Source organism: Bufo bufo, chromosome 1, assembly GCF_905171765.1.
Source record: "Bufo bufo chromosome 1, aBufBuf1.1, whole genome shotgun sequence".
In the NCBI taxonomy this organism is placed as follows: Eukaryota; Metazoa; Chordata; class Amphibia; order Anura; family Bufonidae; genus Bufo; species Bufo bufo.
Window position 1 is genome coordinate 207,203,999 of NC_053389.1, and position 17,984 is coordinate 207,221,982.

A 17,984-nucleotide genomic window follows, 5' to 3' on the forward strand; every position below is an offset into this window, starting at 1 on the left:
TTACGGATGCACTGATAGATGGATCCGATCCGCAAAACGCATCCGGACGTCTGAATGAAGCCTTACAGGGGCATGATCAATGACTGTGGTGATCACCCCATATAGACTCCCTGATCACCCCCCTGTAAAGCTCCATTCAGATGTCCGCATGATTTTTACGGATGCACTAATAGATGGATCCGATCCGCAAAACGCATCCGGACGTCTGAATGAAGCCTTACAGGGGCGTGATCAATGACTGTGGTGATCACCCCATATAGACTCCCTGATCACCCCCCTGTCATTGATTACACCCCTGTAAAGCTCCATTCAGACGTCCGCATGATTTTTACGGATCCACTGATAGATGGATCGGATCCGCAAAACGCATCCGGACGTCTGAATGAAGCCTTACAGGGGCATGATCAATGACTGTGGTGATCACCCCATATAGACTCCCTGATCACCCCCCTGTCATTGATCACCCCCCCTGTCATTGATCACCCCCCCTGTCATTGATCACCCCCCCTGTCATTGATCACCCCCCCTGTCATTGATCACCCCCCCTGTCATTGATCACCCCCCTGTCATTGATCACCCCCCCTGTCATTGATCACCCCCCCTGTCATTGATCACCCCCCCTGTCATTGATCACCCCCCCTGTCATTGATCACCCCCCCTGTCATTGATCACCCCCCTGTCATTGATCACCCCTCTGTAAGGCTCCATTCAGACATTTTTTTGGCCCAAGTTAGCGGAATTATTTTTTTTTTTTCTTACAAAGTCTCATATTCCACTAACTTGTGTCAAAAAATAAAATCTCACATGAACTCATCATACCCCTCACGGAATCCAAATGCGTAAAATTTTTTAGACATTTATATTCCAGACTTCTTCTCACGCTTTAGGGCCCCTAGAATGCCAGGGCAGTATAAATACCCCACATGTGACCCCATTTCGGAAAGAAGACACCCCCAGGTATTCCGTGAGGGGCATATTGAGTCCATGAAAGATTGAAATTTTTGTCCCAAGTTAGCGGAACGGGAGACTTTGTGAGAAAAAAATTAAAAATATCAATTTCCGCTAACTTGTGCCAAAAATTTTTTTTTTCTATGAACTCGCCATGCCCCTCATTGAATACCTTGGGGTGTCTTCTTTCCAAAATGGGGTCACATGTGGGGTATTTATACTGCCCTGGCATTCTAGGGGCCCCAAAGCGTGAGAAGAAGTCTGGTATCCAAATGTCTAAAAATGCCCTCCTAAAAGGAATTTGGGCACCTTTGCGCATCTAGGCTGCAAAAAAGTGTCACACATCTGGTATCGCCGTACTCAGGAGAAGTTGGGGAATGTGTTTTGGGGTGTCATTTTACATATACCCATGCTGGGTGAGAGAAATATCTTGGTCAAATGCCAACTTTGTATAAAAAAATGGGAAAAGTTGTCTTTTGCCAAGATATTTCTCTCACCCAGCAAGGGTATATGTAAAATGACACCCCAAAACACATTCCCCAACTTCTCCTGAATACGGCGATACCACATGTGTGACACTTTTTTGCAGCCTAGGTGGGCAAAGGGGCCCATATTCCAAAGAGCACCTTTAGGATTTCACAGGTCATTTACCTACTTACCACACATTAGGGCCCCTGGAAAATGCCAGGGCAGTATAACTACCCCACAAGTGACCCCATTTTGGAAAGAAGACACCCCAAGGTATTCCGTGAGGGGCATGGCGAGTTCCTAGAATTTTTTATTTTTTGTCACAAGTTAGTGGAAAATGCTGATTTTTTTTTTTTTTTTTTTTTTTTTATACAAAGTCTCATATTCCACTAACTTGTGACAAAAAATAAAAACTTCCATGAACTCACTATGTCCATCAGCGAATACCTTGGGGTGTCTTCTTTCCAAAATGGGGTCACTTGTGGGGTAGTTATACTGCCCTGGCATTCTAGTGGCCCAAATGTGTGGTAAGGAGTTTGAAATCAAATTCTGTAATAAATGACCTGTGAAATCCGAAAGGTGCTCTTTGGAATATGGGCCCCTTTGCCCACCTAGGCTGCAAAAAAGTGTCACACATCTGGTATCTCCGTACTCAGGAGAAGGTGGGGAATGTGTTTTGGGGTGTCATTTTACATATACCCCTGCTGGGTGAGAGAAATATCTTGGCAAAAGACAACTTTTCCCATTTTTTTATACAAAGTTGGCATTTGACCAAGATATTTCTCTCACCCAGCATGGGTATATGTAAAAAGACACCCCAAAACACATTCCCCAACTTCTACTGAATACGGAGATACCAGATGTGTGACACTTTTTTGCAGCCTAGGTGGGCAAAGGGGCCCATATTCCAAAGAGCACCTTTCGGATTTCACAGGTCAATTTTTACAGAATTTGATTTCAAACTCCTTACCACACATTTGGGCCCCTAGAATGCCAGGGCAGTATAACTACCCCACAAGTGACCCCATTTTGGAAAGAAGAGACCCCAAGGTATTCGCTGATGGGCATAGTGAGTTCATGGAAGTTTTTATTTTTTGTCACAAGTTAGTGGAATATGAGACTTTGTATGAAAAAAAAAAAAAAAAAAAAAAATCATCATTTTCCACTAACTTGTGACAAAAAATAAAAAATTCTAGGAACTCGCCATGCCCCTTACGGAATACCTTGGGGTGTCTTCTTTCCAAAATGGGGTCACTTGTGGGGTAGTTATACTGCCCTGGCATTCTAGGGGCCCAAATGTGTGGTAAGGAGTTTGAAATCAAATTCAGTAAAAAATGACGAGTGAAATCCGAAAGGTGCTCTTTGGAATATGGGCCCCTTTGCCCACCTAGGCTGCAAAAAAGTGTCACACATCTGGTATCTCCGTACTCAGGAGAAGGTGGGGAATGTGTTTTGGGGTGTCATTTTATATATACCCATGCTGGGTGAGAGAAATATCTTGGCAAAAGACAACTTTTCCCATTTTTTTATACAAAGTTGTCATTTGACCAAGATATTTATCTCACCCAGCATGGGTATATGTAAAAAGACACCCCAAAACACATTCCTCAACTTCTCCTGAGTACGGCAATACCAGATGTGTGACACTTTTTTGCAGCCTAGGTGGGCAAAGGGGCCCATATTCCAAAGAGCACCTTTCGGATTTCACAGGTCATTTTTTACTGAATTTGATTTCAAACTCCTTACCACACATTTGGGCCCCTAGAATGCCAGGGCAGTATAACTACCCCACAAGTGACCCCATTTTGGAAAGAAGAGACCCCAAGGTATTTCGTGATGGGCATAGTGAGTTCATAGAACTTTTTATTTTTTGTCACAAGTTAGTGGAATATGAGACTTTGTAAGAAAAAAAAAAAAAAAAAAAAAAATCATCATTTTCCGCTAACTTGTGACAAAAAATAAAAAGTTCTATGAACTCACTATGCCCATCAGCGAATACCTTAGGGTGTGTACTTTCAGAAATGGGGTCATTTGTGGGGTGTTTGTACTGTCTGGGCATTGTAGAACCTCAGGAAACATGACAGGTGCTCAGAAAGTCAGAGCTGCTTCAAAAAGCGGAAATTCACATTTTTGTACCATAGTTTGTAAACGCTATAACTTTTACCCAAACCATTTTTTTTCTACCCAAACATTTTTTTTTTATCAAAGACATGTAGAACTATAAATTTAGAGCAAAATTTCTATATGGATGTCGTTTTTTTTTGCAAAATTTTACAACTGAAAGTGAAAAATGTCATTTTTTTGCAAAAAAATCGTTAAATTTCGATTAATAACAAAAAAAGTAAAAATGTCAGCAGCAATGAAATACCACCAAATGAAAGCTCTATTAGTGAGAAGAAAAGGAGGTAAAATTCATTTGGGTGGTAAGTTGCATGACCGAGCAATAAACGGTGAAAGTAGTGTAGGTCAGAAGTGTAAAAAGTGGCCTGGTCTTTCAGGGTGTTTAAGCACTGGGGGCTGAGGTGGTTAACAGGTGTGCGCGATATTCTGATATTCAGATGGCACACGCTACTTTCAAATTATAGTGACGCAGGGTGGCAGTTTTATGTTGCCCTATCTGAGGGCAGCATCTGCAAAAGGCTTGGTCATGTTCTTGAATTGACCCAGATATTTTTCTAAAATGAATATTGAGCTGCTCCAGCATGAATCCAGCACTGGAGTTACTCATATTCACGAGCTTCTGGCTGATAACACCCCACTACCACTGATAGCTCTTATATTATAGTAGTCAGTATCGGGGTAGGTGGGAGCCAGAGGCCCATGAATATGAAGACTCCCAAGCTCATGCAATGTATTGAGTGCTTTAGCTGCTCAGTACAGATATTAGCAAAATGACTGATCAAATTCAAGCAAATGACCCAGTGTTTTGCTCAGAGTCTCTGTCTCCAGTTTATGTTGTCTTCAGATAGGGCAGCATACAATGGGTGACAGATTCTTTTTAGGTCTAAAACATACATATGGTTATCTCTACTAGAGAGTATTGTTGAAACAGGCCTGTATGGGGAGCAGGACAGAGAACAGGAGTGGTGGTAGTTCTCATGGTGGCAAAAACTCACTTCAGAGCACCTTGGGTCATGCATTGATGGGAAGGTAGCACCCAGTTTTGGGGGCTCCTGCCTGGTGATGGTAAAGCAGGAGAACTGATCGGACATGCAAACAAATGAGCAGGCCAGCTTGGTTAAAGCAAAATATAGGGGCTATTTACTAAGCTGTATTTCAGGCACAGAGGCAGCGCAACGGTTAGTTGCACCGCTATCTGTGACTTCGCTCCGCTCACACCAGTTGTAAAATTGTGGGTGGGTAAAGGGTGTGGGACAGTAGAGAGAGGAGGGAGACATGAACCGTGAACAGGCGGCACTGCATGCACTGAATACGCCTTGCAAAAACCGAGCCAGATGCAGTCAGGAACACTTCTAAACGTGGTGCTCAGCAAAATAGTGTATAGTATACAAATGGCAACTTGGAGAGAGAAGTGAAAAACAAAGTTGCGGCACTCACCGAAGTGTATCAAAAAGTATCCTTTATTGTAGCTTCCTCAACAGGTAGCAGTGGGGATCCAGGGCGGACACATAGTTGCGAGCAGCGACGGCCGTTTCGCGCGCTCAGACGCGCTTCCTCAGGCCACTGATTACGTCATTGCGCATATGTGCGCTTTATGCAAAGTGGATGAGGGGACGGCCGACGCCGTCAGCAAGTATCTCACTCCCACGGATATGACGTGTTAAAATTACATGCAAAACGACAGGTTAGGTTACAATCATATGGTTAATTGGGCCAGAATTAGGACAAATAAAGGGAGCATATACATAGAGAGGACGAATGTTGCAAAATACATATTAGAGCATGTAAGAGATTCGGAAATGAGATAACTGGTCTAAGCTACGGTAATGGATCAGAATGCTTTAACATGGACCAAAGTCCGCGGTACGTGTATAAGGCCTGATAGAACAGCTACAAAGCTTTTTGCTGCAAGGGATGAAAAGGGAGGATCTGCTTCTACATGGGAAAGACAAATCGCCACAAAGTCCCTCCATATATGGGCGCCTGGAATGTCACAAGAATACAGACATGTCATTTCTGTCATTCATTCCTACCGCACGCATGGCTTCCGTACGCATAATCCACCTTGCCTCCCTCTGCAGGAGTAGGCGATGCCGGTCACCACCCCGAGGGATAGGGCGGACATGCTCTACGCCCGCAAAGGAGAGACAACGCGGATACGCGTCGTGGGCCGTGCGGATATGTTCAATGAGGCGAGGGCTGCCTTTGCCTGATCGAATGGAACCAACATGTTCGCGAATGCGCTCAAAAAGGGGGCGAATTGTCTTTCCAATGTAGAAGCGTCTGCAGGGACAGAAAACTACATATACCACGTATGACGTACGGCAGTTAATAAAGTCCCGTACTGTATGTGATACACTGCCTATTTGTAGATTCCTGGAACAGACATTAAGTGTGCAGAAGGAACAATGGCCACATCTAAAATTGCCCATCGGTTTCTTTAACCAAATTTCATCTCTTGGTGAAGAGAAAACACTTCTGACTAATTTGTCTTTGATTGTGGGGCATCTTTTAAATGTGACCAATGGTCTATTTTCAGTGAAGCTATTAAGAGTGGGGTCTCCCTTGAGGAGGTCCCAGTTTCGATTGATACTCTGCCGGACCATTTCGGCAACCGGACTATATTGGAATGTAAAAGCGAAGCGTGAAGGTTTGGTACTGTTGCTCCGTTCAGTGAGCAACGAATTACGTTCAAGTGTGGATGCTTTTAATAAAGCTGTGGAGACTTCTCGCGGCGGATAACCCCTATCAATGAGCCTAGCCCTGAGTTCCTCAGCTTGGCGAAGGAAACCTTCGTCCGTGTCATTGATTCTACGCAGACGGACAAACTGCCCGTATGGGACTGCGCGTGTGACGGATGCTGGATGGAAACTGGTCTGGTGGAGGAGCGAGTTAGTCGCTGTCGGCTTGCGATAACCACAGGTGTGTATCGCTCCATCTTTAACCATAACATGTACATCTAGAAAATCCAGAACTTCACCACCAAAATTGATGGTGAACTTCATGTTCATGTGGTTACATACGTTAAGATGGTCGACAAATGCACGACAAGACTCCTCGCTCCCCGACCAGACCAGAAAAATGTCGTCCACATATCTCAGAAATAGGCTAATGTGTCTCACATAGGGGTTATCCACCGCGAAAATATAGGTCTCCTCAAATACCGCCAGGTACAGGTTGGCGAATGTGCACGAAACAGGCGTGCCCATTGCCGTACCTAGTACCTGGCGGTACCACTGTCCATCAAATTGAAAGACGTTGTTTGACAAAACAAGGTCCAATGCCCTGTGGACGAATTCAATGAAAACCGCACTCTTATTGCTTCTGCTCAGGACTGTGTCAACAGCCCTCAAACCAAGATCATGGGGTATTCTGGTGTAAAGGCTCTCGACATCTAAGGACACGAGACTGAATTCCTCCCGCCACTCCAAGGCACGGAGTGCCCGGAGGAAGTCTCCCGTGTCCTTAAGATATGTCGGAGTGCTCCTTGGTAAAGGTCTAAGGAGCCAATCAATATAGCCGGATAAAGGTTCCAGCACTGAACCGATACCCGCCACAATGGGGCGTCCCGGTGGCCGGGTAGGGGACTTGTGAATTTTTGGTACAAAGTACCAGGTGGGGATTTTTGGAAAGGCTGGCACGAGTTTATCCCTGAAATTTTTAGGTAAAAACCCATTGTATATGTGCTGGTCAATAAACCGATAAAGTTTGGAAGATATTTCTGGTATCGGGTTCCCCCTAAGCTTCTTGTAAACCGTACTATCTCCCAGCTGTCTATTGGCCTCCTCCATATAATACTCCCTCGACATCAGGACCACATTCCCTCCCTTGTCGGCCGGCTTAATCACCATATTTTTCTGCTTCCCTAACCACAATAAAGCGTCAGACTCTTCCACCGAAAGGTTGGAAGGTGCTGCTGGGTACACCAGCGCACGTATTTCTTTCAAAACTTGTTTATGGAAAAGGTCAATAGGTGAGCCGGCCGGCATGGGAGGAAGGAAGGTGGACCTGATGCCTCCTGTGTATTTATTGGAATATTCTACTCCCTCTGTGGGTTCATCTGGTTCAGTGCTGGAAAGGAAATGGATGCAGGAAATTTCTTCATCACTGAATTTACCGGACAAATGAAAATCAGTAATAGACATTGTGGCAGGAACCTCCCCCTGTAAGGGGTTGAGGACCTGGGGGGTAGTTTCAGAGAACAATCTCTTAAGATATAACTTGCGTATAGACAAGAACAGGTCTATCTCGAAATCAACCAGGGTGTGGGACAGTAGGCCCGTTTTTTATTCACCATTTTCTATGCTTGGAAGCTGTCTTACATTTAGAACTAGTGCTGGATGCGAGGCCTGCGCTTTTTTTTATAACTTTGGCAGATCCACCGCCAGCTATGGGCCTTTATTAAGACCAACATCTAAAACGCCGGTCTTAATAAATGTGCCCCACAGTCTCTCTTTTCCTGAGTGGATGATGAGTGGCACAGTACAATTCTAAGTAATGGGCACTGTCTTTAAATATATCACAAGGTAGGCTTTTCTTGAAGGCTGTGTGTAGTTGGTGGTTACTAGGATGGTCCTGCCTGAGACTTTTTCTATATATACAAGCAATCTTCTCAACTGACAAAAAGGAGTGCAATTTGTTTCTTACTTCAAAGTGTGCTGGGCACTTGAAGCAATATAATTCAAACCACATGCAGTGAAATCTACAGCAATAAAAGTGGTTACCTTTCACCGACTTTCTTGTCCATGCACTCTTTTAATGGTCCTCAACCTTCTATAGAAGTCTGTTCTTCTCTCCCTCAGAGGTTGGTCATTAATACAGTTGCTTTTCTGGCAGCTTTTCGCTCATAAGGATTGTGTTTCCCTGAGTAAGGATTCTTTTTTTTTTCCTGCTTTAGCTACAGCTTGTCTGGCTTACACACCAAGAACTACTACACACATCTTCTCTCTTGGCTTACTTGCTAGCAACTCTCTAAGCAGGAGGGTGGGGTCAGCCCACCACCCGGAAACTGTCTCTAAAGGTTGCATGCTAACTACTTTCTTCCCGTATACAGCCTTTTGGAATACAAGTGCAGAATATAGTCATATTAACCAGTTGTACTACTGAAAGAGAATAGTTAACAAAAATTAACTCTTTTAGCAGTAAACCAGATTACAGTATGGGAATAACTCTTTTAACTGTGGACCACATTACAGTATAGCATTAACCCCCTGGGTCTCATAAGTCCAATGATTCCCATTCTACCATTCAAAGTGGTTGTATCCAGCAGCAGACTAAAAGTGGGCTCACAGGACCACAGCCAGCTCTCCATTCACCATATTTTATTAATGCAGTCAATGCCAGCTACCCATAGGCCTACAATGTTTTAGGAACAGTTCTTCCTGGTTGTGGTGCAACTCTCCACCACCCAAAAATGTTACCCCCTCCAGGCATGGGATTCAGCCATTTCCCTCCAGTTCTCCAGATCCGGTTGTTAACCACCTCAGCTCCCCTACCTTAAACACCCTTAATGACCAGGCCACTTTTTACACTTCTGACCTACACTACTTTCACTTTTTTATTGCTCGGTCATGCAACTTACCACTCAAATGAATTTTACCTCCTTTTCTTCTCACTAATAGAGCTTTCATTTGGTGGTATTTCATTGCTGCTGACATTTTTACTTTTTTTGTTATTAATCGAAATTTAACAATTTTTTTGCAAAAAAATGACATTTTTCACTTTCAGTTGTAAAATTTTGCAAAAAAAACGACATCCATATATAAATCTTTCTCTAAATTTATTGTTCTACATGTCTTTGATAAAAAAAATATGTTTGGGTAAAAAAAAAATGGTTTGGGTAAAAGTTATTGCGTTTACCAACTATGGTACAAAAATGTGAATTTCCGCTTTTTGAAGCAGCTCTGACTTTCTGAGCACCTGTCATGTTTCCTGAGGTTCTACAATGGCCAGACAGTACAAACACCCCACAAATGACCCCATTTTGGAAAGTAGACACCCTAAGGTATTCGCTGATGGGCATAGTGAGTTCATAGAACTTTTAATTTTTTGTCAGAAGTTAGCGGAAAATGATGATTTTTTTTCTTTCTTACAAAGTCTCATATTCCACTAACTTGTGACAAAAAATAGAAACTTCCATGAACTCACTATGCCCATCACGAAATACCTTGGGGTATCTTCTTTCCAAAATGGGGTCACTTGTGGGGTAGTTATACTGCCCTGGCATTTTAGGGGCCCAAATCTGTGGTAAGTAGTTTGAAATCAAAATCTGTAAAAAATGGCCGGTGAAATCCGAAAGGTGCTCTTTGGAATGTGGGCCCCTTTGCCCACCTAGGCTGCAAAAAAGTGTCACACATCTGGTATTGCCGTACTCAGGAGAAGTTGGGGAATGTGTATTGGGGTGTCATTTTACATATACCCATGCTGGGTGAGAGAAATATCTTGACAAAAGACAACTTTTCCCATTTTTTTATGCAAAGTTGGCATTTGACCAAGATATTTATCTCACCCAGCATGGGTATATGTAAAATGACACCCCAAAACACATTCCCCAACTTCTCCTGAGTACGGGGATACCAGATGTGTGACACTTTTTTGCAGCCTAGGTGGGCAAAGGGGCCCACATTCCAAAGAGCACCTTTCGGATTTCACCGGCCATTTTTTACAGATTTTGATTTCAAACTACTTCGCACGCATTAGGGCCCCTAGAATGCCAGGGCAGTATAACTACCCTACAAGGGACCCCATTTTGGAAAGAAGACATCCCAAGGTATTTCATGATGGGCATAGTGAGTTCATGGAAGTTTTTTTTTTTGTCACAAGTTAGTGGAATATGAGACTTTGTAAGAAAAAAAAAACAAAAAAAAAAAAAAACTTTCCCCATTTTTTTATACAAAGTTGGCATTTGACCGAGATATTTCTCTCACCCTACACTACTACTAATGTCCATTTGGACTGAATACCACCAATTTTCCTGCACCTACCTACTTAACTAAGACTTAACTTTTATTTCATATTAATTAATATTACTGGTGTGAATAGCAATTTTAGGTTAAAAATTTCAGTGATCACTGGCCTTTATATGTCTGGTAGACCACCTTGTCAGGACTGTCACCTGACTAGGTAAAGAGGGTTAATGCACACTTATGCCACCAGGTCGCGCGCTGCCTGTGTATTCAATATGCACTGTGCAATTCATTTCCCTAATAATACTAGGTCTCAGTGATTAGCTGTCATAAAACTTAGAGCTTCACGCTGCCCCCCGACATGTTTCGCCGTAACACGGCGTCTTCAGGGGTTAGGGCAGAGTGTGAGCGTGTCCTCCTCGCGGCTAGCTTATATAAGCTTCGTTTGTGACGTGGTTGCTAGGGGCCTCACTAGGGGGCGTGATCGAGAACCATAATTTAGAAGCTGATTGGATATACTGTGAGGTTCGGTCTGCTTGGGTATATGTAAAATGACACCCCAAAACACATTCCCCAACTTCTCCTGAGTACGGCAATACCACATGTGTGACACTTTTTTGCAGCCTAGATGCGCAAAGGGGCCCACATTCCTTTTAGGAGGGCATTTTTTGACATTTGGATCCCAGACTTCTTCGCACGCTTTAGGGCCCCTAAAATGCCAGGGCAGTATAAATACCCCACATGTGACCCCATTTTGGAAAGAAGACACCCCAAGGTATTCAATGAGGGGCATGGCGAGTTCATAGAATTTTTTTTTTTTTGCCACAAGTTAGCGGAAATTGATTTTTTATTTTTTTTCTCACAAAGTCTCCCTTTCCGCTAACTTGGGACAAAAATTTCAATCTTTCATGGACTCAATATGCCCCTCAGTGAATACCTTGGGGTGTCTTCTTTCCAAAATGGGGTCATTTGTGGGGTGTTTGTACTGCCCTGGCATTTGAGGGTCTCCGCAATCATTACATGTATGGCCAGCATTAGGAGTTTCTGCTATTCTCCTTATATAGAGCATACGGGCAATGAGATTTTTTTTTTTTCGTTCAGCCTCTGGGCTGAAAGAAAAAATGAACGGCACAGATTTCTTCATTCGCATCGATCAATGTGGATGAAAAAAGGAGGGGAAAGGCGTCTGCCAGGACATAGGAGCTCCGCCCAACATCCATACCCACTTAGCCCGTATGCCCTGGCAAACCAGATTTCTCAATTCACATCAATCGATGTGAATGAATAAATCATTGCCGGGATTTATTTTATTTTTTTTATATACAGTGTTTGCCAAAGTATATGAACACCGCCGCCTCCTCAGCTCATATGCCTCGGCAAACGTATCTTTTACTGCAGAGGAGAAATATCGTCTTGCAGCGCCGCATACACCGACTTTTGTGTAATCTGACAGCAGCGCAATGCTTCTGTCAGAATGCACATCAGTGCTGCAGCTAGTCGATCGGTTGGTCCACCTGGAAGGTAAAAAAAACAAAACAAAAAAGAAAAAACCAGGCCGCAACGCAATAAATTTATTAACTTTATAATAACTTTTGAACAGAACATATAAACTTTATTGAACTGAACGTTAACTTTTTTTGCTTACCGTTTTTTTTTTTTACCTTTATAGGACAAACCTCTCCTTCCCCATGGGACAATGTGCAAACCGCAAATCGCCCAAAGATGTGGCGAAGTACATTATGCACTTTATCCCAGGTGAAAGGAGAGGTTTGCAGCAGCTGTGAGTAAAAGGGCCCTAATAGCCCTGTGTGCCTGTCCTGTGAGATGCAATCCCTATTCTAAGTGTACCTGTGTGTGGTACTTCCGGAAACACTCCCCTAAGCATAGGGCAGGGTGGTCAGCGCCGTCAGGACAGAAATAGCGGGTGTCATGCCTTATTCCACTCCTGCTACAGACACAACATATTTTTCGGGGTGACGGTTGGGTTGAGGTACCAGCAACGACATTGGGGAAATGTCGCTCGTGTAGACGGCTCACTACACTGGTGGTTGGGGCCCACGGAACCTCCTGGATACAGGAGGTTCTCGATGATCTCTTCCTGAAATTTGAGGAAGGATCGTGTTCTCCCAGCCTTACTGTAGAGAACAAAACTATTATAGGCAGCCAATTGAATTAAATATACAGACACCTTCTTATACCAGCGTCTGGTGCGTCGGGAAACTAAATAGGGAGCCAACATCTGGTCATTGAAGTCCACCCCTCCCATGAGCGCATTAAAGTCGTGGACTGAGAGGGGCTTTTCAATGACACGGGTATCCCGTTCAATTTGTATTGTCGTGTCTGCGTGAATGGAGGAGAGCATGTAAACGTCACGCTTGTCTCTCCATTTCACCGCGAGCAGTTCTTAGGTCGCACGGTGCCACAGCAGCCAATCTGTTCTAGGAACAAATGCCTGAAGAGGGGCACACTTGTGTAAAAATTGTCCACATAAAGATGGTACCCCTTGCCAAATAAGGGTGACACCAAGTCCCAGACTGTCTTCCCACTGCTTCCCAGGTAGTCAGGGCAACCGACCGGCTCCAGGGTCTGATCTTTACCCTCATAGATCCGAAATTTGTGGGTATTGCCTGTGGCCCTTTCACAGATTTGACCCCATACCGGGCGCGCTTGCTTGGGATGTATTGTTTGAAGCCAAGGCGCCCGGTAAAATGTATAAGGGACTCGTCTATGCAGATGTTTTGCTCAGGGGTATACAAATCTGCAAATTTCTGGTTGAAGTGGTCTATGAGGGGCCGAATTTTGTGGAGCCGGTCAAAAGCTGAGTGGCCTCCGGGACGAGAGGTGCTGTTGTCGCTAAAGTACAGGAAACGCAGGATGGTCTCAAAACGTGTCCTGGACATAGCAGCAGAGAACATGGGCATGTGATGAATTGGGTTCGTGGACCAATATGACCGCAATTCATGCTTTTTGGTTAGACCCATGTTGAGGAGAAGGCCCAGAAAAATTTTAATTTTGGAAACTTGGACTGGTTTCCACCGGAAAGGCTGGGCATGAAAGCCACCGTACTGTGCCACTGTACCAGCTTCAACTGCCCTTCTGGTGCTCGCCACTTCACCATGTTGTACGGCAGTGCTGGTACTAGGTCCAGGATGGGCTGCGCTGCTGGTGTATGCCTCACCACGTAATCCGACAGTGCCAGCCCCACTCTGCTGCCCTTGAAACGGATCCTGCACAACCTGTGGTCTAGCGACACGGGGCCGGGTACGCCTGGTGCTATCAGGGACCTCAACCTCCTCGTCCGAACTTTGGGTCAGACTGCCACTGCTTTCTACAGGTTCATATTCTGACCCGCTAGATTCGTCAGATGAGGGTTCCCATTCCTCATCCGACTGGGTCAGAATCCTGTAGGCCTCTTCAGAAGAATACCCCCTGTTTGACATTTGGACTACTAAATTTAGGGGTATTCCCTGAGACTACCCAAGAAAAAAAGCAAGCCTGTCTTACAAATGGGAGGCTAGCGAAGTACCGGAGGCCGCTGCGATTGGTAAAAAATACCAAAACTGATTTTATCGCCGCAGTGCTTGTAAAGTGATTGTGCAGTGATCAAAAAAAAGAAAAAATGTTGTCACTGCGGTGGGGTGGGTGTGGGTGAACGCACGTGTGGGCGACCGATCAGGCCTGATCGGGCAAACACTGCGTTTTGGGTGGAGGGCGAGCTAAGGTGACACTAATACAATTATAGATCTGACTGTGATCAGTTTTGATCACTTACAGATACTATAAAAGTACAAATGCTGATTAGCGATACGCTAATCAGCGAATAAGTGACTGCGGTGCGGTGGGCTGGGCGCTAACTGACGCTAACTACCTAACCAAGGGACCTAAACTATCCTAAAACTATCAGTCAATACCAGTGGTAAAAAAAAAGTGACAGTTTACACTGATCACTTTTTTCCCTTTCACTAGGTGATTGACAGGGGGCGATCAAGGGGTTAATTAAGGTGATGGAGGGTGATCTGGGGCTAAGTGTGGTGTTTGGTGGGTACTCACAGTAATGTCTGCTCCTCTGCTGGAACCAACCGACGGATGAGGAGGAATCAACTTCATGTTTCTTTCCCCCCGAAAAGACACAGAAGCTACTAAAGTCCATCAGGTCGGGGGACCATGATGTCGACATAGGGGAGTCTTCCGATCCCGCCTGCCGGACTCAGCGGGTCTTTAAGGCAGATGAGACCCTTCTTTCTGTGATGCGCACAGAATGGAAAAAGTCAGAAAAAGGCCTAGTCCTCACCCGGAAATTTAAGTTAATGTTTCCGATGGCTAAACCCTTAGTGGAATCATGGGGTTCCATACCTAAGGTGGACATGGCGATAGCCAAACTGTCCAGGCGCACTCTGGTTCCTGCAGACGATGGGTCTAGTCTGCAGGACCCTCTAGATAGGAGGGCAGAGTGCACCCTAAGAAGGGGTTACTCGGCGGCCGCAGCTTCGGCCTCAACCTCCATTGCGGCCACTGAGGTCTCTTCTTTCCTTAGAGCCAGTCTGAACCAAATCCAAACGGATGTCGACCAGAGTGTCTCCCGAGACGACATCCTGGCCGCTTTCAAATCCGTGAATCTGGCCATGGATTTCCTGTGCGACACGTCCCAGCTACAGCTGAAATTGGCAGCCAAAACAATGGCTCTAGTGTCTGCTGCTAGGAGACCTCTGTGGCTAAAGCCCTGGAATGCCGACAATGCTTCCAAATAGAACCTCTGTGGGCTTCCTTTCGAACCAAACCGCTTATTCGGTTCAGAATTAGACTCCATTATGGAGGGTCTCTCGGATAAAAAGGGAAAAAGTCTCCCCCAACAGCCCTTTCGGGTCAGGGGTAGACAAGCTTGGACAGCAGGCTGGATGTAGACCAGGACAGCAGGCTGGACGTAGAGACTGGGGGGGCCGTCTAGAAAGTTCTCTAGACGCTCCCGTAAACCCACCAGGGAGGCAAAGCCCTCCTGACTATGGGCCTCTCAGAGGCTCTTGGATAAACCCTGCTACCCCTGTTGTTACGCCTCTAGATTTTCCCGTACCCCTCCCTCACCTCCCTGTAGGGGGGCGTCTTTCCTTTTTCAAACACGTATGGGCCCAGGAAGTCTCAGATCCCTGGGTCCAAAGCATAGTAGCTACGGGCTATTCCATAGACCTCGTTTCTCTCCCCCCAGAAAAATTCATCGCCACGCACAGTTTTTTGCCGGCCAGACAAAGGATCCTAGAGTCCTATATCCAGGACTACATTTCCAAGGGAGCCCTGGAGGAGGTACCAGCAGGGGAGAGGGGTCTAGGGATTTATTCTCCAGTATTCCTGGTACCCAAAAAGACAGGAGATCTCCGGATGATCATAGATTTGAGATTCCTCAATCGTTTCGTAAGGAGAACCAGGTTCCGTAGGAAAACCATAAGGTCAGTCAGCCACCTCCTCAGTCCTGGGGACGTGATGGCTACTCTGGACCTCAGGGATGCTTACCTCCACATCCCGATCCATCCCTCCTCACGGACATTTCTCAGGATCGCGGTCCAGATTTCAGGAGTGCGCAGGCACTATCAATTTGCCGCCCTCCCCTTCGGAATCTCATCTGCCCCCCTTATCTTCACCAAGGTGGTAGTATCGGTGGTAGCAGCTCTGAGACTCCAGGGACTGACCATTGTCCCTTACCTGGACGATTGGCTCCTTCTAGTCTCTTCAGTCCCTTTACTTTCCCATCATCTTCGTGTCGCAATTTCCTTTCTGCTCCGCTTAGGCTGGATTATCAACTGGCAGAAGTCGAACGTGAGCCGTTCAACTTCTATCCATTATCTAGGATTCGTAGTCGACTCTCTGGAGATGTCCCTCCAGTTGATGCCAGAAAGAGGAGCGCGGATTCAGGACCTGGCAAGGTTCCTTTACGTACCACGACGAGTCTCCATACGGACCCTCATGAAGATGTTGGGGCTCATGTCAGAGGCTGCGGATGCAGTCCCTTGGGCTTTATGGCACCTCCGACCTCTTCAGTCGGAGGTCTTAACCCCTTAAGGACACAGCCTTTTTACACCTTAGGACCAGGCCATTTTTTGAAAATCTGACCAGAGTCCCTTTAAGTGCTGATAACTTTAAAACGCTTTGACTTATCCAGGCCGTTCTGAGATTGTTTTTTCGTCACATATTGTACTTCATGACACTGGTAAAATGGAGTCAAAAAAATAATTTTTTTTGCACCAAAAAATACCTAATTTAACAAAAATTTGGAAAAATTTGCAAATTTCAAAGTTTCAGTTTCTCTACTTCTGTAATACATAGTAATACCCCCAAAAATTGTGATGACTTTACATTCCCCATATGTCTACTTCATGTTTGAATTGTTTTGGGAATGATATTTTATTTTTTGGGGATGTTATAAGGCTTAGAAGTTTAGAAGCAAATCTTGAAATTTTTCAGAAATTTACAAAAACTCAATTTTTAGGGACCAGTTCAGGTCTCAAGTCAATTTGCGAGGCTTACATTATAGAAACCACCCAAAAATGACCCCATCTAAGAAACTACACCCCTCAAGGTATTCAAAACTGATTTTGCATATGTTGTTAACCCTTTAGGTGTTGCACAAGAGTTATTGGCAAATGGGGAGGAAATTTGAGAATTTCATTTTTTTGTCTAATTTTTCATTTTAACCCATTTTTTCCACTAATAAACCAAGGGTTAACAGCCAAACAAGACTGTATCTTTATTGCCCTGACTCTGCCGTTTACAGAAACACCCAATATGTGGCCGTAAACTACTGTACGGCCACACAGCGGGGCGTAGAGGGAAAGGTGCGCCGTATGGTTTTTGGAAGGCTGATTTTTATGGACTGGTTTTTTGACACCATGTCCCATTTGAAGCCCCCTGATGCACCCCTAGAGGAGAAACTCCCTAAAAGTGACCCCATCTAAGAAACTACACCCCTCAAGGTATTCAAAACTGATTTTACATACGTCGTTAACCCTTTAGGTGTTGCACAAGAGTTATTGGCAAATGGCGATGAAATTTGAGAATTTCATTTTTTTGCCTAATTTTCCATTTTAACCCATTTTTTCCACTAACAAAGCAAGGGTTAACAGCCAAACAAGACTGTATCTTTATTGCCCTGACTCTGCTGTTTACAGAAACACCCAATATGTGGCCGTAAATTACTGTACGGGCACACAGCGGGGCGTAGAGTGAAAGGTGCGCCGTTTGGTTTTTGGAGGGCTGATTTTGCTGGACTGTTTTTTTGGCACCATGTCCCATTTGAAGCCCCCCTGATGCACCCCTAGATTATAAACTCCATAAAAGTGACCCCATCTAAGAAACTACACCCCTCAAGGTATTCAAAACTGATTTTACAAACTTTGTTAACCCTTTAGGTGTTGCACAAGATTTAATGGAAAATAGAGATACAATTTCAAAATTTCACTTTTTTGGCAGATTTTCCATTTTAATATTTTTTTTCCAGTTACAAAGCAAGGGTTAACAGCCAAACAAAACTCATTATTTATGGCCCTAATTCTGTAG